This window comes from Peromyscus maniculatus, chromosome X, assembly GCF_049852395.1.
Source record: "Peromyscus maniculatus bairdii isolate BWxNUB_F1_BW_parent chromosome X, HU_Pman_BW_mat_3.1, whole genome shotgun sequence".
Lineage (NCBI taxonomy): Eukaryota > Metazoa > Chordata > Mammalia > Rodentia > Cricetidae > Peromyscus > Peromyscus maniculatus.
Genome location: NC_134875.1, coordinates 32,546,718 through 32,570,377, shown reverse-complemented (window position 1 = coordinate 32,570,377; position 23,660 = coordinate 32,546,718). Strand labels below are relative to the sequence as shown.

At 43.8% G+C, this 23,660-nt stretch overlaps 1 pseudogene; it reads right to left on the bottom strand.

Moving 5' to 3' along the window:
• Positions 1-309: 309 nt before the first annotated feature.
• On the bottom strand, positions 310-1,485 carry LOC102919910 (protein phosphatase inhibitor 2 pseudogene; annotated as a pseudogene).
• Between the last annotated feature and the right edge of the window lie 22,175 nt (positions 1,486-23,660).

Sequence of the window (23,660 nt, the reverse complement as noted above, 5' to 3'; positions counted from 1 at the left end):
TCAGAAAAATGCAATGGTAACTCCTAGTCTCCCCAATTAGCCAAAACAAGCTAAAGAAAACAGGTAAAAATACTTTCTTTCACCCTAAAATTCTACCTATATATTCTACTGTGCCAACAGGTTTTTGAATAAAATAAGAAAAAAATATCAAACCACAACCTCACAAAGTTTTTCTAAGAGGTACCACCATGTAGAAGTGACTAAAACAAATTAGTTCCCCCAATGACATTTCATTTCTAAAGCATAAAAGTTATGGATTAACTAATGCAAATTAACCAGTGGTCTTATAAAAATAAAGCCACTTGCGACTAATGATATTACACTGTATTTGTGGGGAAGTTCAGGTACAAGAATACATGCAGTAATCAGGCATTTTCAGTCTAATGCGTCTCCATGGTTATCACTTCATGTTTGGCAATAGATGCTAACTGGCCATGTACTTTGACACTTAAGTCACAAATTGTAGAGATCAAGACGTAGTGTGTCACAGTAACGAGGTTTGTATTTGACGAACGACTGCAGTGTTGAACACATTTCTTTTATGCACTTTGCGATTTGTTCTGCTGTCAGTGGATTGTTGTAGGTCCTTGACTCTTCAATATTCAAGACGTCTCCATCTGCATCCTCTTCCTCTCCATCGTACAGAGCTGTTGAAATGAACTGTCCAGCTAATTTAATATTCAGGCCTTCGTTCTAGTGAGGCTTCCTTTTCATTTCAAATTCTTGCTTCTGTTTTGGCTCTTCCTCTCCACTGTGTTCTTATTCCTGAATCTGATGCTTGGGCTCCTAGCTTTCAGCAGCAACTAATTTCTTAGCCAGTATATCTGGAGTCATGACATCACTGGTTTCTGAATCACTGGAGGTATCTTCCTCATCACCTATCGCATTGTGGTAAGGAGTGTTTGGTTCATCTAGTTCCATCAAACGATTGTTTTTGTCAGCTGGAGATACACCGCCAGGATATTCATTTCATCCCACTTCTGGGACCTTTTACTCACCTCTTCCCCTGGCCACCAGTGGGGAAGCTGCAGACGCCTTGTTCTCCAGGATTCCCTCAATGGGTCTATGCAAGGCCATCGAGGTCGCCATTACTGGTTGCTCCAGCTGTCAGCTCAGGGTTCCTGCTGACATGGGGCGAAGGGATAGTTGATGAAGAGACCCTCCAGCCCACTGCGGAGCAGACACAGAAGGCTCAAGCCGCTACATCTATTGTCCTGGAAACCACTATCAGTATCACCTTATGTCACAATGACCTCAACCAATGCCACAGCAGACTGCACAGCTAGCTGGGTGCCCTTCGCTGTCTCCTGCACTGAATCCCATGGACCCACAGAGGGGACCAACCTAGTGTCCCAGGGCAGGAGCAACATAGATACCAAAGCCCCCTTTATTTCTTTAGATGCAATTCTGGAGTCAAGTCCGATGGCACATTCCTGTAATCGTAGGAGTCTGGAGGTGGAGTTAGGATACGAAATGCAAGATCCTCCTCAGTAGCTCTGTGAGACCCTGTCTCAGACAAAACAAAAAGTTCTGTCATTAAAAAGAACATGAGTCCCAAGAATATCAAAGTCTAGAAAAAAATCTAAAAACCCCTTCTTGTTGTGCTAGGAGCCAGTCGTAGCCCATTTCCTGGTCTCTATCATTTCTCAGGAGACACCACTAGTAGGGAAGTTATCATGAAACAGCATCACTTCCAACGATGCGATGCACAAACACACCCAGATAAAGCATTTCCTAAACAGACCAGGGTTCTTGGCCAATCTTTAGTTAGACGCACAAACCCCTTCCCTCAGATAGTGCTCATGCCTCCACCGAGTAGACAAACTTCATGGAGACCAGCGTATGATCACCTCCCCATTGAACACAGGACACTGGCTGCAAGCGTGACCACATACCCATGCAAACTCAGTCAACAGTATGTAACTATGCCAAGAATAAGGTGTTCCCGATACCAATTGTCAGGGGACACCAACCCTAGTTGAGAACCTCATAGAATGGTATCAGTACAGCCTCTGGCCTTTATGAATATACCAAATCACATGCCCAAATCGGAGCTGAGACAAAACCCCTATGGTGTTTGTCCTGCCAGATGAAGGCTTCAGACAGACCACCTCCAGGGCTGAATGGGACATGGAGCAATGGTTCCAAGGCCAACACTAGTAGGCTATGACTCAGAGTAAGGCCTCCTGAGCTTCCTCTGCTCTGACACTGTCAGGCTTTCCAGTGTCACCTAGAGGGGGATCAAATGTCCCTCTGTGCACAGTCTATCCTGACTTGTTTTTTGTTGCTGAGGTTTGCCCTTTTGTTGAGAGAAGGACTCACTGTAGCCCAGGCTGGCCTTGAACTCCTGATCCTCCCCACCTCAGCCTTCCCAGTGCTTGGATTACAGGCTTGTATCACCATGTCTGGCTTATCTTGATGTTTGAAATGCAAAGCCTGGCCCCCAAGTCCTAGGCAGTTCTCCAGGCCCAGGAGAGCTGGTAAAGTTGGCCCTGTGTCTCCCTCTGATGGGGCACCTCCCCACCACTGCCCAGAAGGGTGCTGGGCCCCTGCATGCAGAGAGAGGCCCGGCTGCTCTGGGCACCCAGAAGCCATCACTTGACCTGGAATTGGAGGCCATCACTCCCATCTGCGCTGCAGCAAGTGGGGCCCTCTCCTGCCTCCAGGGCATCCTGGCTCTCTCCAGCCTGCCAAATTGCCCTGACTCACAGCAGGACTTCAAGGGTCCTCCAGGCCTCTCATGATGGCTAAGTCTGCACCCACACAGCTAAGCCAATTCAGCTCCCACTGACTCTGCCTTCTGGAGTTAACAGAGCCACTTGCTGGGAGCAGTCCTGACTTCACAGCCCCTCTTGCCTCCTCCTTCCTCAGCTTCTGCCCAGAAGTGTGCTGGCCTGTGCATCCTCTCCTGCCTGTCTGTGGGAGCTCAGGGATTGCCTGTGCGGGTCACAGCTTCTCCTTCCCCTTTGGATCTTCCAAACACACAGGCCTCTGGCTGGGGAGGAGCCCAGTTCTGTGTAGCCCTGTCCTGGAGGACTTGAGGGGTTCCTATCAGTGAGGAAGTAAGGGGGTACCCAGGATCATCATCTTGACACACTGTGACAGAGAGGAAACACCAGGTTATTCTTGGGTGGTGGGGACACATGGGCAGACTAGGGCCACAGAAGTTGTGTGAACTAGGGAGCTCTGGAGAACACAGTGGGAGCCCAGAGGACAGCATCCATGGAGGACTGAGGTTGGCTTAATGGTCTGATCAGCATACATCAAGCTCTGAGTGGGAGGCTGTCTCTTCATAGTGCCCGCATTAGGTCAGATAGAGTCCTTGTCTTACTCCTGACTACAGAGCCATAGGACAGGTACAGTGATCCACCCTGGCATGTGTGTCTTCTTGTGTCCTGAGGCATGGACCCAGCTCTGAATAAAGTGCACCCCCAATATTTTTCCCTATTAATCTGCTTGCCATTCCATAAAAATTAATCTAAATCCACCCTCCAAATCTGTCTTTGGGATATGCCCTATGGCTGCCAGGACAATGAATTCTGTGCTCTCCAGTCTTTTTTCTTAATCAGATATTTTGGCTTTCCCCGCAGCCTTCTCCCTTGCCACGATATATAAAAACTTACTTTACACATTTATGGTGTTCATTTTTAGAACTAAACTTCCAGCTTTTACATATGTGGGTTCTAAATATCTATCTGTAGAGATATATTTAAACTTGGCCGTCTTTTATTGATCTTGTGTGTACGTGTGTAGGCATGAATGACAGAGCACACATGTAGAGGGCAGAGGACAGTGTGCAAGAGTTGGTCCTCCCCTTCCACCAAGGGGGTCCTGGGGATTGAATTCAGGTAGCCACACTTGGCAGCAAGAGCTTCGACCCACTAAGCTATCTTTTTTGTTTGTTTATTTTTATTAGTTTTTAAAGTTTTTCTCAACTGAGCCATTTTGCCAGCCCTAGATATTATTTTTTTCAACATTTATATTAGCATATTTTAATTATACCAAATAATGTGTTTCATTGGGATGCTTTCACATATTCAAATAATGTGCTTTCATCATATTAAACCCTATATTCAATCTCTTGTTCCCTCCTCCAACACCTAGTATTTGGAAACTAACCTAGGGCCTTCTTTGGGTTAAGCAAGGCTCTCCAATACTGAGCTGTAGTCCAGGACTTCTTTTTACCTTTTGTTTTGAGACCAGCTCTTACTAAGTTGTCAAGTCTGACCTTGAACTTGCAATATTCCTGCCTCTTCCTCCCAAGTAGTTGGGGTTACAGGCCTGTATTGACAAACCTAGCTTTCTTCTTTGTTACTTAGTCATAGGCTAGCCTGCAAAACCCTATCCTTTGTTTGTTTCACAACATATTATCACACACACACACACACACACACACACACACAATGTGTCCCCTTTTAAAAAATATTTATTTGGCCGGGCGGTGGTGGCGCACGCCTTTAATCCCAGCACTCGGGAGGCAGAGCCAGGCGGATCTCTGTGAGTTCGAGGCCAGCCTGGACTACCAAGTGAGTCCCAGGAAAGGCGCAAAGCTACACAGAGAAACCCTGTCTCGAAAAATAAAAAATAAAAAAATATTTATTTTATCTGCCTGAGTGTTTTACCTGAATGTACGTATGTATACTACATGCATGCCCATGGAGGTCAGAAGAGGACATTGGATCCCTGTAACTGAAGTTACAGATAGTTTGAAGTACTATGTGGGGTGCTGGGAATCAAATGGAGATCCTCTGTAAGAGCATCAAGTGCTTTCCTGGCTATTTTTTTGGAGGATAGTGCCTGATGTAGGCCAAGTCGGCCTGAAATTCCCTAGGTACCCAAAGCTGTCCTGGCCCCCCTGTCTCCACCTTCCAAGTGCATATTTCAGGCACATGCCTTTACTCACACTCAAAACTAGGCCTTCTGCTATCCTAAATTCCCTCATCCATTTCTCCTTGCCCATCAATTGTCTTCATTTCTCTCTTCCCTTTTCCTGGTTACAGTTTTATGACAGAAACCCCTAGTCATACTACCTAGGTGCCTAGACTCGGCACAAAGTTAGACTTCTAGACTCTGTAATGCATCATAATGGATAACCCTCAAAGACCTACCCAGGAAAAAACACTGGGGACTAACGCAACCTGGCTAGAAAATAGCTTGCTAGCACCCATGCTTCTCTTAAAACCAACTACTTCATCCATGTAAGGGAGCTCAACTGGTTTACATGAGCCTCTGTAGCACATAGGCTTCTGCTTTTCCAGATCTCTGCTTCTGAGTGCTCACTTATCCCTGGATAATGCCCAAGGCCACCACCCCTACTCCACCCATACCACATTCTCAGTTGTGGAGCCCTGCCCAACCTTTGTAATTTGCCTCAACTAGAGCCATGCCCAACAGGACTTTGACTTCTCCACAAGGTCTGCTTTTGGTGTTTGTAACAGCATATCGACAGTAGCTCAGGACGGCCTCAAATTCTCAGTCTCCCTGCCTCAGTCCCTCAAGTGCCAGGATTACAGGTATGTGCCATCATGTCCAACAGACACAGGATGCTTTGTCAGAATTCTGCCTTATTCAGCCATGCACTATGCTAACTGATTCATATCTACTATCTCATTTGGTGAGCACAACCTTATAGGGATGAATTAGGCCCTCATTTTCAGCCAATGATTGCACCCTTCATGCAGGAAAAGAACAAGGCCAACCAACAGAAGCTGCTTCAGGTCCACTCTTACCTACTTCAAGATCTCTATGGGCTTTTGATCACATTGTTTCCTTTATTGCAGTTGTGAAAAAAAATGTCAAATGGGCAGAATCAGAAACAGGAGAGGGAGCGAGAGACAGAGATAGACTGTAGTTCTCAAGAGCACAAAACTTGATGGAATCTCTAAGGGTGACAAGAGATGTCTAAAGTGCTAGAGAGATGTCTCAGAAGTTAAGAACACTTCTTGCTCTTGCAGAGGACCTGGGTTCAGTTTCCAGCACACATAGTGGCTCACAGTGATCTGTTACTCCAGCTCCAGGGAATCTGATGCCCTCTTCTGACCTCTGAAGGCAACAGGCATGCACATGGAGCACATACATACATGCAGGCAGAACACTCATACACATAAATAAATAAAACGTACTTAATTTTTAAGAACAGATGTCTAAGAGGGTGTGGATGTGGCTCAGCGGTAGCACACTTGTTGTCTTAGTTTGCTTTCTATTGCTGTGATGAAGACCATGACCAAAAGCAACTTGGAGAGTAAAGGATTTATTTCATCTTATAGTTTAAAGTCCATCATTATAGGAAGTCAGAGCAGGAACTCAAGGCAGGAACTTGAAATCAGGAACTAAACCAGAAAACCTGGAGGAATACTTCTGACTAGCTTGCTCCTCAAGGCTTGCTCAGTAGGATGGGCCCTTCCACACCAATCATTCATGAAAATGCCCCCACATACTTGCCTGAAGGCCAATCTGATGGAAACATCTTCTCAACTGAGGTTTATTCTTTCCAGATCACTCTTGCAAAGTTGACCAAAAACAACAACAACAAAAACCAACCTAACCAGAATACTTGCCTAGCATGAATAAGCCTTGCTCTGGATTCTATTCCCAGCAAACATACACGTACACACCACACAGACACACTCATACTTGCACACACACAGGCATATACATGTTTATACAAAGGAAAATGAGAAACAAAGACATATATAAAATGAAACGCCAACAAACTTCCAAGAAAGTTGTCATCTAAAGACATGCTGAGCAGGGCTAAGGATGCACCTCAGCTGGTAGAGTGCTTACCTCATAGGTACTAACTCCTGGGATGGATGCCTAGCATCACATACCTGGGCATGTGGTAACACACACCTGTTATCACAGCACTTCAAAAGTGGAGGCAGAAGGATTGGGAATTAAAGGTCATCCTTGGCTACAACAAGAAGTTCAAGGCCAGCCTGGAACACATGAGGCTCAGATTGAAAAAAGAAAAGGCAGAAGGGGAGCTAAAAGCAAAAGAAATCCTCCTAAAAGGTAGGGATGCAGCTCAGTCGTAGAATGCTTCCGTACAAGGTCTTGGGTTCTGCCTCTAGCATGCACACACACACAACTTTAAATTATTGAGGTTCAAAGTGTAGCTTACTGATGGAAAACCTCCTCCTTTCTAGGGTGTAAAAGCTTTTACCGGGGCTGGAGAGATGGCTCAGCGGTTAAGAGCACTGCTTGTTCTTCCAGAGGTCCTGAGTTCAATTCCCAGCAACCACATGGTGGCTCACAACCATCTGTAATGGGATCTGGCACCCTCTTCTGCCATGCAGGCAGAACACTGTATACATAATAAATAAATAAATTTAAAAAAAAAAAAAGCTTTTACCTTTCAGCCTTTTTAAGGTACTCCTCACTTTCTAATCTCCATCATTTCCAGCAAGTGAAGTTAATCACAGTAATGGCTTTGATTTCATCTGTACCACCACCACTTCTAAGTTGATGGCTCCTGACTCCTCCCTGATGATTTCCAATGATGACTCCAAATGTCTGTCCCCCATGGTAGCCACGGGCCTCTGCGGTGAGGAAAGCTACTAACCACTCTTCTTTTTAGACATCTCATTTGACTGGTCATGGTTCTTCTCTCATCCCTTCATCTTCATGAACTCTGTGCCACTCCCTAGCCCTAAACAAAAGGTACCACTTCTCTTGTACCTCCCTCCAGTGGAAGATGCTCGTTTATTCATGCTGTGTATGTCACAGAACCATGGCCGAGGTGAAGCTGGCATATTCTCCGACTTCCTCACCGCTCCTGCTATGCAACAATTCTTTTAGCAGTGCTTCTGTGAGTTCCGTGCTATCTACCACCAGCTCTTCGTTGAAACTGTCCAACAACATACTGGCCAGTCTGTCACCGAACATGTCGCCAGTCTCCTTGCCAGAATATTGGCCATGCGCATATATGGAATTCACTCTGTAAACCAAGCGAGCCCCAAACTCAAGGAGATCCACCTGCTTCTGCCTCCTGAGTGTTGGGATCAGAAGCGTGTGTCACCAGGCTTGGTTGGTTTTTAATTAATTATTGTGTACATATGTACATGATGTGGGGTAGGCAGGGGTGCCAGAGTGTGTATGTGGAGGTCTGAGAACAACTTTGTGAAGTTAATTCTCTCCTTTCCATCCTCTTGGGGGTTCTAGAGATGAAATGTAGGTTACCAGGCTCATGCAGCACACATTTTACCCACTGAACCACCTCACTGGCCTTTCCTGCAGTATTTTTATGAATAAAAATCCATCTTGACAGCCCATTCAGGTGGAACAGTCTAAAGTAGCAGCAACTGAACAACAGTCGATGAAGTAACTTTCTGGTTTCTTGCTGAGTTTTGAACATACCCCAACTGTACTAATAAAATAATTTGGTTTGAGGGCAAAAATCTCACTCTGTAGCCCAAACTGTCCTGGACCTCGCTATGTTAGCCAAGGCTGCTTTCAACCTCTCAGTGATCCTTCCACTTCAGCCCCTTCAATGTCAGGATTACAGGCATGTGCCGCCACGCCCAGCTTCTACGGTGCTGGAGCGCAAAGCTGGGCCTTCAAACTTGCTAGGCAAGCATTTTCACAATTGAGCTGTAGACTCGGGTCCTTAAATGACCTTACCAGTTCACTATAAATCATTCATATACCAAGTTGTGATGGTGATACCCACTGCAAAAGGCTGTTTGGGGGGATTTGGTTTGGGTTTGGATGCAAGAGCATCACTCTGTAGTCCAGGCTAGCCTGAGCTCAAGGCAGGTCTTCTGCTTCTGCTTGCCAAGTATTGGCACTACAGGCTTGAGCCACCATGCCTCATTAGGATTGTTATGAGATAGATGTATTTCTTTTAATTTACTGTTATTGGATTTTTTTGTTTGGTCTTTTTATTTTTTGGTTTTCTGAGGCATGGTCTCATATATCCCAGGCTGGTCTTGAACTCCCTATGTAGCCAAGGATGACCTTGAACTCCTGATCCTGCCTCTACCTTCCAAGTGCTGGGATTACAGGTGTGCATCACCACATCTGGCTTATGCAGTGCTCGGTCTTGAACCCAAGACTTCATGCATAGTAGGCAAGTACTTCACCAACTGAGCTACATTTCCAGGCCCTTCCATCTTTTTTTTTAAAGCAAAGGTCTCATACGCTAGCCCAGGTTTCCCTTCAACTGTCAGCAATCCTCCTGCCTCAGCCTCTGGAGTGCTGTGAACCAGCATGCATGGCTTGTGACATTTAAATGAGGTAATTTCTTTAGGCAGTAAATGGTAAAGGAAGGAGGCCATTGTGAACTCTTCTGCACCTCCCATGTCTGACCACCAGGTGTCAGCCTCCCATAGCCAAACCCTTCTAGGCCAGGGCGGCCTAGTCGATGGTCCTGTCCAGCACCAGAGAAAGAGGCAAAGCACAATGATGCAAATTTTGCCCGTCACATGCTCCTGGTCCCAGCTACTTTGGTGGAGAAATTTCACAGGACTGCCTCCGAGTGGTGACTCTCCTGTCTGCACAGAAAGCCCTATTTAATAAAGCATCATAATTTGGAAATGACAAAGATAAGGTCGGGAAGCAGGAAAAAAAAAAACATTCAAGGCGGAGATGAAAAGCCAGGCTGACTTAGGAAAAGGCCAAGGGGAGAATGAAATATATAGGTCAAAGAGTAGGCTGTGAGAGAAGGAAAGATAAAACTTCTTTCCTCAGTCACCTCTCACACTCAAAGCTTTATTGTAGCCTCTTCATTTAAGCCACCAGCGAGCAGAACCCCCCACCTCCCAGCCTCTGGCCGCACATCAAATCCCTTTTAATCTCTTTAATCCCACTGGTTCTCTAGCTGGCGTTTTCTCAGGTATGTTTCCGAGAGGAGCACTACCGTCCCTAGCAAAGAAGCCATCATTCTTTTGCAGTCCGTGTAATTTCTGCTTAGCATCTGAGCTGCCATGTTTTTCTAACTCCCCAATTCTCCCCATCAGAAACTATATTTCCAGGGTTTCAAAGACATCTTTTTCCTCCTTATAATAGCTTCTTTGACTTTGCAGCTAACCAAGTTGCGTATTTGATTTCCCATGTACCTAGTACTTTTTTTTCTAACATTGGCATACATTTTTTCCAGGCTTCCAACAGGGTATTTTATTTTTTCAATAATCCATGGGTTTCCTGTGGGTTATTGACTTTGTGAGTGTTAGCCTTAATTTTTCCTAATGTCTTATACCATGAGGCATACCCAAACAGGAACAGGCCTTGTGCAGACAACATCCTGAAAAGGAACTGTTGATTTAGGCCGCTCTATCTGGACAGAAATGGGGCTGTAGCCATCGGTAACGCCAAACCACTGCTAAAGAGCTCTTGCCTCCACACAGCAAAGATCTTTATTCAGCATTTTCTTTCGGTGCTGAGGACGGAATGCCCAGGGTTTTCACATGCTAAGCACAGACTCTGCCACTGAGCTATGCTCCAGCCTAAAGCCGTGTAAGGAAATAAGAAGGACTAATTGAGAAAAGGGAACTGTACTCTAGAAAGAACAATACAATACAAATGAAATCATCAGAATTCAAAGGCCAATGTTGTTAACGTACCACTAATCCCCTCGCTCACCTGACAAGACATGGCCGGAGGAAGCAAATCAATTTCTAGAAGAACATCAAGACTCTGAGATCTAACAGTCAGAAAAATAAGACCTTGTATTTTCTGCAAATCATGATCAATCAAGTGAGGTCTGCCTCCTTCCATCCACACAAGACTGCAGCTGCCATTACTAACAAATAAATAGGCTTGCTGTGGGCATAGCTCTAAACAAGGCATTTTAGAGCACCTCCTCTAAGGCTCAGGGAACACTAGGGAAAAGATGACAGGAAGTATGTAATAGCTGAAAGACAGGGTGAAGGGGTGTAAAATGCCATTCTCTAGACTCCATACAACTACTGTAATCACTTACAGACAATTTAGCTACCTGTACCGGGTGCATATAGGCCAAGCCCTATCGGTAAGTCAAAGCAGGGGTGGGAGTGCTCACAGGACCCTATTCTTTACCTCTGAAATACTGGCTATTGATAAGACTCTGGAAGAAGGGAAGCCGGCGTCTTTGGTTCTGGACCTACTGCTGAGTCCACTAGGCTCCAAGAGATAGCTCAAACCCCTAGTCACACAGGCAGACCTGGTTAATCCCAGTGGATCACAAAATAGCTGTGAAGGAGTCAGACAACTTCTATGGGGTGGTAGGGAGGTGAGAGGTGAGGGTGGTCAGTGTACACTGTGTCCATGTGCAACACTGCCTAAGAAATTAACTTCTTGGCCGGGCGTTGGTGGCGCACGCCTTTAATCCCAGCACTCGGGAGGCAGAGCCAGGCGGATCTCTGTGAGTTCGAGGCCAGCCTGGGCTACCAAGTGAGCTCCAGGAAAGGCGCAAAGCTACACAGAGAAACCCTGTCTCGAAAAACCAAAAAAAAAAAAAAAAAGGTCATTAAAAAAAAAAAGAAATTAACTTCTTGTTTTGAGACAGGGTTTCGCTGTGTAGCTTTGCGCCTTTCCTGGAACTCACTCTGTAGACCAGGCTGGCCTCAAACTCACAGAGATCTGCCTGGCTCTGCCTCCTGAGTGCAGGGATTAAAAGCATATGTCACCACCACCTGGCTAAAATAAAAGTTTTATGTGAGTATGGAGTGCAACTTTGTGTAAATGGAGATTTCATAGAATATAAAGTCACAGAATATGATTTCCCCAAAGGCAGCCTAAAATGGCTTCCTCCAAAGAAGCCTGTCTCACAGTTCCTTCGGCAGTCATCTGGTCCCTTCCACTTCAGTGTCGTCCTCTTCAGGATGGCAGACAGGGGTCACGGGGAGATGGCATTAGGTTGACTTATGTAAATCTGGAAATGACTTGTATCTTTATAGACGTTAGCATAATAAAAGGCTTGGCTCTACCTTGTCCCATGTGTGAACTTTACAAATCTTCACGGCTTCTATATAACCAGGTGTTAATCGTGTCCAAGGCATGACTGATTGAGGACAGAGTGATACTTTGACAAGCTCTGAGTCATCCTCCCTGATGGAGGCTGTTGCAGTTTCCAAGTGAGGGTTCATTCGAGTCAAGTATTCTCTGTTAGTGGACAAATATAGAGCAACATGTATGCACTATTATTGCTTTCATGCAAAATAGTCTCATTGCTTTAAAAGTCTTCTAAGCGCTTCCTATTGGTCCCTTTCACCAGCTAATCCTGGGCTAAGCGACCTTTTAGTCTCACACTCATTTAGCCTCTTCCACAAAGTCACACAGTTAGAGTCACACAGCATGTGGTCCTTTCAGACTGCCTTCTTTCACTTAGTATGCATTTCAAGTTCTGCAAATGTTTTTCCATGGTTTGGTAGCATATTTAATCTTAGTGCTAAAACAGTCCATTGTCTGGATGTTGGAGCCTACTAGGTTTTCTAGTGGCTGTACCCAGCAGGACTGCAGAAGAGGTTGGTTGGACCACAGGCCTGGGTACCAGGTGTTTGTAAGGGTCTAACTAGCAAGTCTTTTGCTCCACCCCTTGGCATTGTTATAAATAGACCTTTGGAATAAAGTTCTGGGCTGGTGGATAAGGACCAGGCCTCCCCTCCCCAGTCTATCCTGTGTTTTCTCTGTTTCTCTCCCTCTCTATTTCTAAGTCTCTTATCCCTCATTCCTCAAGAGTTCCTGGGGTAACTAAGTGTTGGGGCTGGTCCTCTACATCTAGATTTTGTTTATTCATTTACAAACTAAAGGGCATTTGCTTTATTGGTTGCTTCCAGGTTTGGGCAGGTACGAAAAACACTACCTTACCATGCTGGGTCTGGTGGTCCCAGCCTTTAATCCCAGCACTATAGAGGTGGCAACAGAAGGAGCAGCGTTTACAGCCATCTTCAGCTACAGAAAGAGTTCAAGACAGCCTGGAATGTCAAAAAACCTTTAGCTCCTATTTCCACATGCCTTATATACCTTTCTCAGCCAAACCATCACTTCCTGGGATTAAAGGCATGTGTGTTTCCCAAACAAAGGCATGAGATCTCAAGTGCTGGGAATAAAGGTGTGTGCCACCACTGCCTGGCTCTGTTTCTCTCCTAGACTGAGTCAATCTCATGTAGTCCAGGGTGGCTTTGAACCCTCAGGGATCCAGATGGATCTCTGCCTCATGAGTGCTAGGATTAAAGGTATGTGCCACCACTGCCTGACTCCTGTGTTTAATCTAGTGGCTTGTTCTGTACTTTGATCTTCAGGCAAATTTTAATCAGGTATGCAATACATCACCACATTTCCTCTTTGTTTGTCTAAAATAATAAAAGAAGGTTATAATTAATGTAAGAAGAACTATATACAATAAGTAAAATAAGTATATATAATGAATAAAGTCAAGAATTATATTAACAATGTCTAGTCCATTTACATTTGACAGATTCAGTGAAAATACTCCATTATTTATCCTGTTTTGGTGAGTCCAAAAAGTGTTGTACCTAATTTACTTTCTATTCTAACTTTTATTACCAACCCAAAACTATCTTTTGATGTCTTTCAAATGTATACACTTTACACCTCTTTAGTGAATTTCTTTTCAGAATTTGTTAATGAAAAAAACTATAACTGTAATCTCTAATCTTCAACTCCCTCAGAGACCCAAGAAGGAAATAATTTTACCTAAGTAAACAGGAAGTACAAAAAAGTGACTTCCAATAAAATCTGAGAAATGATAGAAACAGCTGGCTGCCTGGACAGCCACCCAAGATTCCTCTGCAACATTTTGGCATCCATCTTTGGCCTACAGGCTTATCATAACTGAACAGACTCATCAAGGAAGGCGCAGTGCTCTAAACATACATACACAGTTTTTGTGAGGACATACTTTTTCAATTCATTTGGGTAAATGTCAAAGACCATGATTGTTAAGTTATATGGCAAGACAGTATGGTGATACTTTATTTGTGCTGAAATGTGATTTTATCTGTATGTTAATAAATAAAGTTGCCTGGGGGTCAGAGCTAAAAGCAAACCGTTTAGCGGAAGAGTCCAGAGGTGGTGGCACACGCCCTTAATCCGATCACATGGCAGGCAGAGTCTCTGTGTGTTCAAGCGGTGACCGGAGCCTTTAATCTCAGTACAAACCATAGAGACCTGGAGGTCTGTATAGACAGACAGTGACCAGGAAATCATGTGGTTTGATTTAAAGCCAATGAGAAGGTAGAACAGAAAGGCAATAAAAAGACTGGTCTCACGGGAGAAGGTCTCTCTTTCAGGGGAAGGACAGCAGCGACGGGTAAGCTAAAGGCTCTTCACTACTGCTCTGACCTCTTGGGCTTTTAACTCTGCATTTGGCTCTGTGTTTCTTATTTAATAATAATAATTCCATCTACAGGACAGTGCTCAGTTTTATAGCAAAGCAAAGGAGGCAAGCGTAAGAGATAGCTTAGTACCCTGGGAGCTCCATTTGGTTTCATCAGACAGACATACCCCGCTCACTTGTCCCATTGCCCTTGGCAGCCCTAGTTCTTCACCTGCACATAGTACGCACCGACATCGCTATCCAAACAAGGGATCTAGTACCCTCAGAACTCAGCCCTGACTCCTGCATCAGACAGCATACACCTCTATCTCTCAACAATGGCATAAGTTTTCCGCCACTCCCCCAACCCACCCCCAACCGGCAACAATCAAATTTGGACAATTTCTATTCAAGTCTATTCTAAGCACATCCAAGTACAGAGAACAGAAGGGTCAATCCAGTCTGAACTGGTTTTGGGTCCATGTAAAGCAAAACAGACTTCTAGTAATATTTTAGGGAGAATCCACTATTTACCATCTTATACCTATGTATAATGGGGTGTGCATATAATCGAAATAGGATGCATTTTGGGAAGGGACATACACAGTAGAAAAATGATTATAGACCCTAATCTATCATTTAGAATAGTCACCCAAACTATGTTCCTTAGTAACCAACTCTTCCTTCTCTTGAGCCCCATAAAAAGAAGCCCTGAACAATAATTGGGGCCTTGGGTCTCCTCACCCATGTGGCCTGATGTCAATCTTTCTAAAATGTATTTTTAACTTTATGTGTGTGAGTGTTTTGCCTGCATTTATGGTTTTTTTTTTTTTTTTTTCGAGACAGGGTTTCTCTATGTAGCTTTGTGCCTTTCCTGGCACTCACTTGGTAGCCCAGGCTGGCCTCGAACTCACAGAGATCCACCTGGCTCTGCCTCCCGAGTGCTGGAATTAAAGGTGTGCGCCACCACCGCCCGGCTTGCCTGCATTTATGTATGTGCATCACACGCATGCAGTGCCCTTGGAGGCCAGAAGAGGGCGTCAGCTTCCCTGGAACTGGAGTTAAAACAGCTGTGAGCTAGCTACCTTGTGGGTACTGGGAACCAAACGCAGGTCCTCTGCACGAGCAGTATGTACTCAGCTGCTGAGTCACCCCCCACCCTTTTTTGTTTTCTTCAGAAAGGGTCTCCTGTAGCCCAGCTTGGTCTGGAATTTATTCTGGAGTTAAAACTAACCTTGAACTCCTTCCTGGTCTTCAAGGCCTGTTGAACACTGGGGTTATAGGCATACACTATCTACTATCATTTTTCTAGAAAATATTTTAGATAATACACTGCTTTTTCTTGTTCTGGATACTGTGTACTGTTTTGTGGATCGTTTCTCCCATTCAATGTAAAATTTTTTGAGATTTGTCCAAGTTGTCACATCTACGAGGAATTTGTTCTTCTTTACTGTTGAATAGAATCCCACTACATGAATATTCCAGTTGGTTCAACCACTTTTTCCAGTGGTTGGGCATTCTTCTATTCTTAGTTTTTAGCTATTATAAATGAAGCTGTTTACCATTCTTCTGGTAAAAATTCATTTACTTCATGGGTTTTCATACATATGGGTATGTGTACATTACAGATCGTCTGCATGTGGAGATCAGAGGCCAGCTTGTGAGGGTTGGGTCTCTCCTTCCACCACGAGGATTTCAGGGATTAAACTCTTTTACCCACTGAGTCATCAGGCTGACACATGCCATCCTTCCTTGTGGAGGTATATTTTCCTTTCTCTTCCGTTTATTGTTTTCATTTGCATTTCCCTGCTTACTAGCAAGCCTGAACACATTTTATGGTAGGCATATTTCATTCTGTGTTTTTCTACCCATACACTTTGCTCACTTTTGATTGGGTTATTTGTCTTTTAACATTTTCAGTATTTGAAGCTCTTACTCTGGATGCTAATCATGAGTCTCTAACATGTTGTACATATCTTGTCCTTTTACTTTGTTTATATATTTTTCTTATGCAGAATTTTAAATGTTTAATGCAGTCAAATCCATAATTATTTTCTATTTACAGTTTATAGTTTATCTTATTTAAGGCCAGGGTCTTAATGTCTGAGGTATATTCTTTATATCCCTTAAGGGTATCTGAAGACTTTCTAAGGTGTTGAAGTATACAGATGGCTTAGCCTAATATCATGACACGTATCAATATTCCTACCACTAGGGAGCAGGGAGGGGGATAAGGAGTTGGAAGACAGCTACAGTTACATAGTTCAAGACCAGACTGTGTTACATAAGACAACACCTCAAAAAACAAAGCAAAGCCGGGTAGTGGCGGCGGCGGCGGCGGCGGCGGCGGCGGCGGCGGCGGCAGCAGCAGCAGCACACGCCTTTAATCCCAGCACTCGGGAGGCAGAGGCAGGCGGATCTCTGTGAGTTTGAGGCCAACCTGGTCTACCAAGTGAGTTCCAGGAAAGGCACAAAGCTACACAGAGAAACCCTGTCTCCAAAAACCAAAGCAAACTAAAACAAACCTACCTGGGGATGCAGCTCAGTTGGCCCAGTGCACACCCAGAATGCACAAGGCCGTCATTTGATTCCCCAAACCGCATACAGCTGGGGCTGGGGGGTTGGTTCAGCAAGCAATGGGTGATTGCTGAGAAGCCTGACAGCCTGAGTCCCATTACTGAGTCCTACACAGGGCAAGAAGAGAAGAGCCTACAACAGTTGTTCTTGGACCTCCATGGCTGCAAAAAAAAAAAATAAGTATCAAAACCCTAAACCCAAAATGGGTATGGTGGCACACACTGGCATTTCCAACCCTTGGGAAGCTGAGACAGGAAGATCAGATGCTCATGGTTATCCTTGAGTATGTATACAGTGAGTTCAAGGCCAGCCTGGCCAAGCCCTGTTTAAGGGACTTTTTATTTCCATATCCTCAATTTCCATGTCTACGCTGGCGGGGGTTTTGTTTATTTGTTTGAAGACAGTTTCATGTAGCACAGGCTGACCTTGAACTAGCTCCATAGCTGAGAATGAGTAACAGGCAGGTGGTGCTGTGCATGGTTTTGTAAGGGACTGGGCACAGAACCCAGTACACGGTGTACGCCATGCGAGTGCTCTACCAATTGCGCGACCCCCCAGCCTCACCCGCTGCTTTCATGTTTGCTCATGCCTACAGCGGAAATACCTCAAGAGGGCCTGTGTGCTGTCCTCCTCCTTGCTTTCCTTTCCCCTTCGTCCTTTCCCCATGACTGGAATCAGATAGGAAGCCTGTGACAAAGCAAACAAAGGAGCAAATCAATATATCGATGTTAAAAGTGTACATGCTGTCAGGCCTAGTGGCGAGTGTCCTCAATCCGAGCATTTGCAAAAACGAGGCAGGAGGCTCAAGAGTTCAAGGCCAGCCCGCCAGCGTCTCCATTGGTTTAAAATGTTTCACAATAACATATCGAAGGGATAATGGACAAATACTACTGATGCTGAGAAAGTCTCTCCACATCCACAGTCTTGTATCTTTTTCTGTTCCAGAGAGGTAGTCCCACAGGAAAAAAAAGAAAGTAAATAGAGTTTGAGGAAGAAATACTGAAGGTGGCAGAGCCTTATTTCAGGCAATAACTTCACAGGAGGCTATGCCACATCTGCCTTAGAATTCAGAAATGAGAGCTGGAGAGGTGGCTTAGGCACATAAAGGTGCCTGCCACCAAACCTGACAACCTGAGTTCCATCCCCAGGACCCACACAGTTGAAGGAAAGAACTGACTCCCGAAAGCTGTCCTCTGACCGCCATAAGACATGAATGGCACGTGTACACACATAAAAGAAGAAAGAAAGAAAGGGAGGAAGGGAGAGAGGGAGGGAGGAAGGGAGGGAGGGAGGGAAGAAGAGCACGTGTGCACACGCTGGAGAAATGGCTGAGTGTGCTTGCTACTTTTCCAGGGAACCAGAGTCTGGCTCCCAACACCCATGTCAGGGGGCTCACAACCTCCTGTAACTCCACCTCCAAGGTATCTGACTCCCTTTTCTGTCTTCTGTGGGTGTACTCATAACACACACAAACAAATATAAATCTGAAAGGCTGGGCGGTGGTGGCACATGCCTTTAATCCCAGCACCTGGGAGGCAGAGCAAGGTGGATCTCTGTGAGTTCGAGGCCAGCCTGGTCTACAGAGCGAGTTCCAGGACAGCCAGAGTTACATAGTGAAACTCTGAAAAATATCTTTTAAAAAATTAATCTTAGAGCTGGAAAGATGGCCCAGCTGTTAAGAGCATTGACTGCTCTTCCATAGTACCCAGGTTTGATTCCCAGCACCCACATGGCAGCTAATAACTTTCTGTAATTCCATTTCCAGGGACCCCACATCTTCTGACCCTCACAGGCCATGCATGTAAATAGTGTATAGACATGCAGGCCAAACACCCATACACATAAAATACTTCATAATATTTCAAATTAATTTAAAAATAAGTAAAATTTAATAAAAACAGACTTCATAAATGAGACAGTGATAGTTGTTTACAAACACTATATTAATATGCTTTTATTTGAATTGAAAGTAAAGTCAGTTTGTAAATCTCACTTCACAGTATTTTTTTGAACATTGTAGGACTGATTCTGCCAATTAGATTCTATGGTGCACTATTTCCATAATTTAACGAATGGAAAGAAGCAGTTCTGAGGCATTAATGAAAACAGATTCAAAGCACAAGGGAAGATGGGAGCATTTAATTTCAAACTCTAAACTGATAAAGATTGCTTCAAATTATCACTAGTTTGTTTTCCAAGACTATCTGAATATATCAAGTGAATTAACCATCCTCTAAGTAAAAGAATAGATAAGCACAACTATTGGTCATTTAATAAGCTTATTGATATAGTTCCTAGAAACTGAAAAACAAGCAAATAACTCTAGGTAATGAGTGACGAATATTTTTTAATTCAGTGGTTTCCAATCATTTGCTTTCAACAAATTTAAGAGCAAGTCTAATCAAGTGAATAGATTACAAAATAACATTGCTGATATATCACTATGCATCTTTTGTGTTTTCTTTTTTTTTTCTGCCAGAAGACTTCTGAAGAGTTCACATAATTAAATTGACAACACTCTATTCCCATTTTCTTCTGTGTTTGAACAGGTCTCTTGGAGTATTATGTCTATAAAAACAGAAATAAAGGTGGGAGCTGGAGAGATGGCTCAGTGGTTCAGAGCACTGGCTGCTCTTCCAGAGGACCGAGGTTCCATTCCCAGCACCCCCATGGCAGCTCACAACCACCTGTAATTTCAGTTGAGAGGATCCCAGGCCCACTTCTGCTCTCCACAGGTAACAGGCATGCATGTGGCCCACAGACATACATCCAGGTAAAACATTCATATGCATGTAATAAAAATAAGTAAGTCTTTTTTGAAAGTAAAAAGAGGGCTGGAGAGATGCTCTTCCAGAGGGCCTGGGTTCAATTCCCAGCACCCACATGGCAGCTCACAACTGTCTGTAGCTTCAGTTCCAGGGGACCCGACACCTTCACACAGACATACATGCAGGCAAAACACTAATGTTCATAAAATAAAAATAAATAAATTTTAAAAAGGTGAAATAATAAAAAAGAAAAAAACAAGTCTGGGAGCAGCGGTTAAGAGGACTTACTGGACGAGGGGCATAGTACTGCATGCCTTTAGTCCCAGTACTCGGGCGGGTGGGTCTCTGTGAGTTTGAGGCCAGCCAGGTCTACAGAGTGAGTTTCATGACAGCCAACGCCACATAATGAGGCCCTGTCTTGGGAAAAAATATAAGAGCACTTACTGGTTTCTCAGAGGACCAGAGTTTGGGTCTCAGCACCCACATGGGGCAGAGGCAGTTCACAACTGCCCCAGCTTCAAGAAATCCACTGCCCCTTTATGGGCACCAATACACACACACACACACACACACACACACACACACACACATAAAAAAAACAAGAAATAGAATTGATGCTGAATTCTGTCATATTCTAAGCAAAAGTAGTACTTATCCATTCATATTTGGAAGAAAAAATATCTAATAGTTAAAACTTATGCTGGCTAATAATTTACTTTTTCTAATTTATTTTATTATTATTATTATTTTTAATATATATATAGGTGCTTTGTATGCATATATGCCAACAGATCAGAAGAGGGCATCAGATTGTAAGCTGCCATGTGGGTGCTGGAAACAGAACTCAGGACCTCTGGAACAGCAGTCAGTGCTCTTAATCACTGAGCCATCTCTCCAGCCCCTGCTCATATTTTCTAAAGTACTCTTATTTCAGGAGGTCTAATGTAGTCCAGGTTGGTAATGAACTCACGGTGCAGATGATGATTACCTTGGGTTCCTGATTCTCTTTGTCCACATTCCAGGTGCTGAGATTCCAGGTGCGTATTACCATGATGTTCTAAGGAATCATTTTATATTCATTTGAGCTGAAAAGAAATGTGAGAAGTGATCAGTAAAAGATTGTCCTCACTCTCATTGCCATAACCAAATATTAGAGACTGGGTAACTGAAACAAAGGACGGTCGTTTTCCCATAGTTGAAGAGGTTAGAGGAACAGGACAAAGGAATGAACACAAACAGGGTCAGATAAACGTGCTCTTCTTGACTGTGCACAGTCTTCTTATCCCTCTGTCTCCACATAAGGATCCCCACAGAGATCTCTTTTACAGGGGAACCAATCCCAATATAAGACATCCCCTCCCCCCACACACTCTCAGGCTTCTCATTTCAATCTAATTATTTTCCAAAGGCCTTATATCCTAACATCCAGTGGGAATTATGGTGTTAACATAAAAATTTGGGGAAGAAATAATTCAATCCATAAACTTTTAAAGCATAAAATCATGTTCCATTAAGATAAAATTCAATGAGGTGAATATAATGGAAAATGAATTAGAATTAAAGATAATTTATATAAACTTTCTGGCTATTATTATTATTTTAGGGTTTTTTTGGGGGGGGTTTTCGAGACAGGGTTTCTCTGTGTAGCTTTGCGCCTTTCCTGGAACTCACTTGGTAGCCCAGGCTGGCCTCGAACTCACAGAGATCCGCCTGCCTCTGCCTCCCGAGTGCTGGGATTAAAGGCGTGTGCCACCACCGCCCGGCTTATTTTAGGTTTTTTGAGACAGGGTTTCTTTATTATGTAGCTCTGGCTGTCCTTGAACTCGCTATGAAGACCAGACTGGCCTCAAACTCAAGAGATCTGCCTGCCTCTGTCTCCAAACACTGGGATTATTTTTGCTTCTTTAAAGGTAATTTTTGTAACCCAGGCTATCCTCAAACTTCCTATGTACTGATGAGAACCTTGAACTTCTGATCCTCTTGCCTTACACACAATTCCCAAGTGCTGGAATTATAAGCATGCCCAACTGTGCCCAGCTGATTTACTTTTTCAATAGTGGTGATGCAAGCCTGTAATCCCAGCCCTTGGAAGGTAGAGGCAGAAGGATCAGGAGTTCAAGTTCATTAAAGGTTACATATTGAATTCACATTAGATGCCACCCTGGTCTATATGAAACCTTATCTCAAAAGAAATAAAAACAAACAAAAACTCAAGTATAGTGCTGCATGCATATAATCTTAGCACTTGAGAGGTATGTGAGGCAGGAGGATCACTGGAAGTTTGAGGCCAGACTGGTCTATATAGCAAGTACTAGGCTAGTCGGGGCTGCATGGCAAAACCCAGCTTCAACAGAATAAAAACAAAAATATCTTTACAATTTATAGAACTAGGGGTTAAGCTCAGGGCTCCACACATGCTAGGCAAGGACTCTATCACTGACCAATAACCTCAGTCTTTTATTCAGAGACTGGATATTGCTATGTAACCTGAGATGGCCTTGAGCTCCTGAGCCTAGGCAATCCCCTGCTTCAACCTCCTGAGAGTCAGGACTACTGGCACATGCATGGCACCCAGCTAAATCTCTTTTTAACTGATATATAAAGGCATAAAAATCATGCATATCTATTGAGCATCAAGTGACAGTTGAACTATCTATATCTCCTATCGGTTTCACTTTTTTTGGTGAAAACTTTCAAAAGCCTGTTTTGTTTTGAGACAGGGCCTCATTATGTAGCTCCAGCTGGCCTCTAATGCACAAGGATATATCTACTTCAGCATTCAGAGTGCTGGAATTAAGGCATGTCACCATGTCTGACACACCAGAAGATTTTATTCTTATCCAAATGCAACTTAATTACCCACTGATTAACCATTCTCTATCCCTCTCAGTCCCTTAATCTCTCCCTTCTCTGCTAACTACCATTCTATCTACTTCTATGATGTCAATTCTGTCTTCTCTGTGTGGCTTATTTCACTTAACATAATTATCTCCAGTTCCATCCACATCACAAATCACATTTTTTTATCCAAGCATCAGTTGATGGACACAGGTTATTTCTGTTTCTTGGTCATTATGAATATTGCTGCAGTTAATGTGAACATGGAGTGCAGGTGAGTTTTCATCATAACTAATTTTATTTTCATTGAATATATACCAGTAGTGTAACTGCTAGATCACATAGTAGTTATACTTTAAATTCTGTTAGGGACTTTCTTTTTGTTGTTGTTCTCTTGAGACAGGGTCTGTCAACATAGCTCTGACTTTTCTGGAATTCACTATGTAGACCAGGCTAGCCTTGAACTCAGACACCTGTCTGCTGGGATTAAAGTCACAACACCTGGCTTGTTAGGAACTTTAATACTTGCTGTAGGATGTTCTGTATGCTGTGAATATGTGTTGCTCTAATTGGTTGATAAATAAAATGCTGATTGGCCAGTACCCAGGCAGACAGTAGAGGCAGGATAAGCAGAGAGGAGAATTCTGGGAAGAGGAAGGCTGAGTGAAGAGACCAGGGAGCAGAATGTAATGGCACACAGGTAAAGCCATGGAAAATGTGGTGACGTATAGATTAACAGAAATGGGCTGAGTTTAAGTGTAATAGCTAGTCAGTAGTAAGCCTGAGCTAATGACTGAGCAGCTTGAATTAATATAAGCCTCTGTGTGTTTACTTGGGTCTGAACAGCTGCGGACCGGGCAGGACACAGGAAAACATCAGCTACACATACTGCTTCTTCTTTCATTAGATAGGATTTTATCCAGCAGATTTAGTGTGCCTGGAACTGATCGTGCAACCTTGGCTGGCCTTAAACTTGTAGCCATCCTTCTGTCTAAACCTTACAAATGCTGGCATTACAGGCAGAAGTGACTATGCTTCCACATTGTTTTCCTTAATGACTGTGCTAGATAACATTTATACCAACTGTGTAAAAAGGTTCTCTTCTCTACATCCCCATCATTGATTGTTAAACTGGATTTGTCTTGAGAAAGCGTGTGGTGGTATTGTGCTCCCCAAAATATTGTGCACCCTAATAAACTTATCTGGGGTCAGAGAACAGA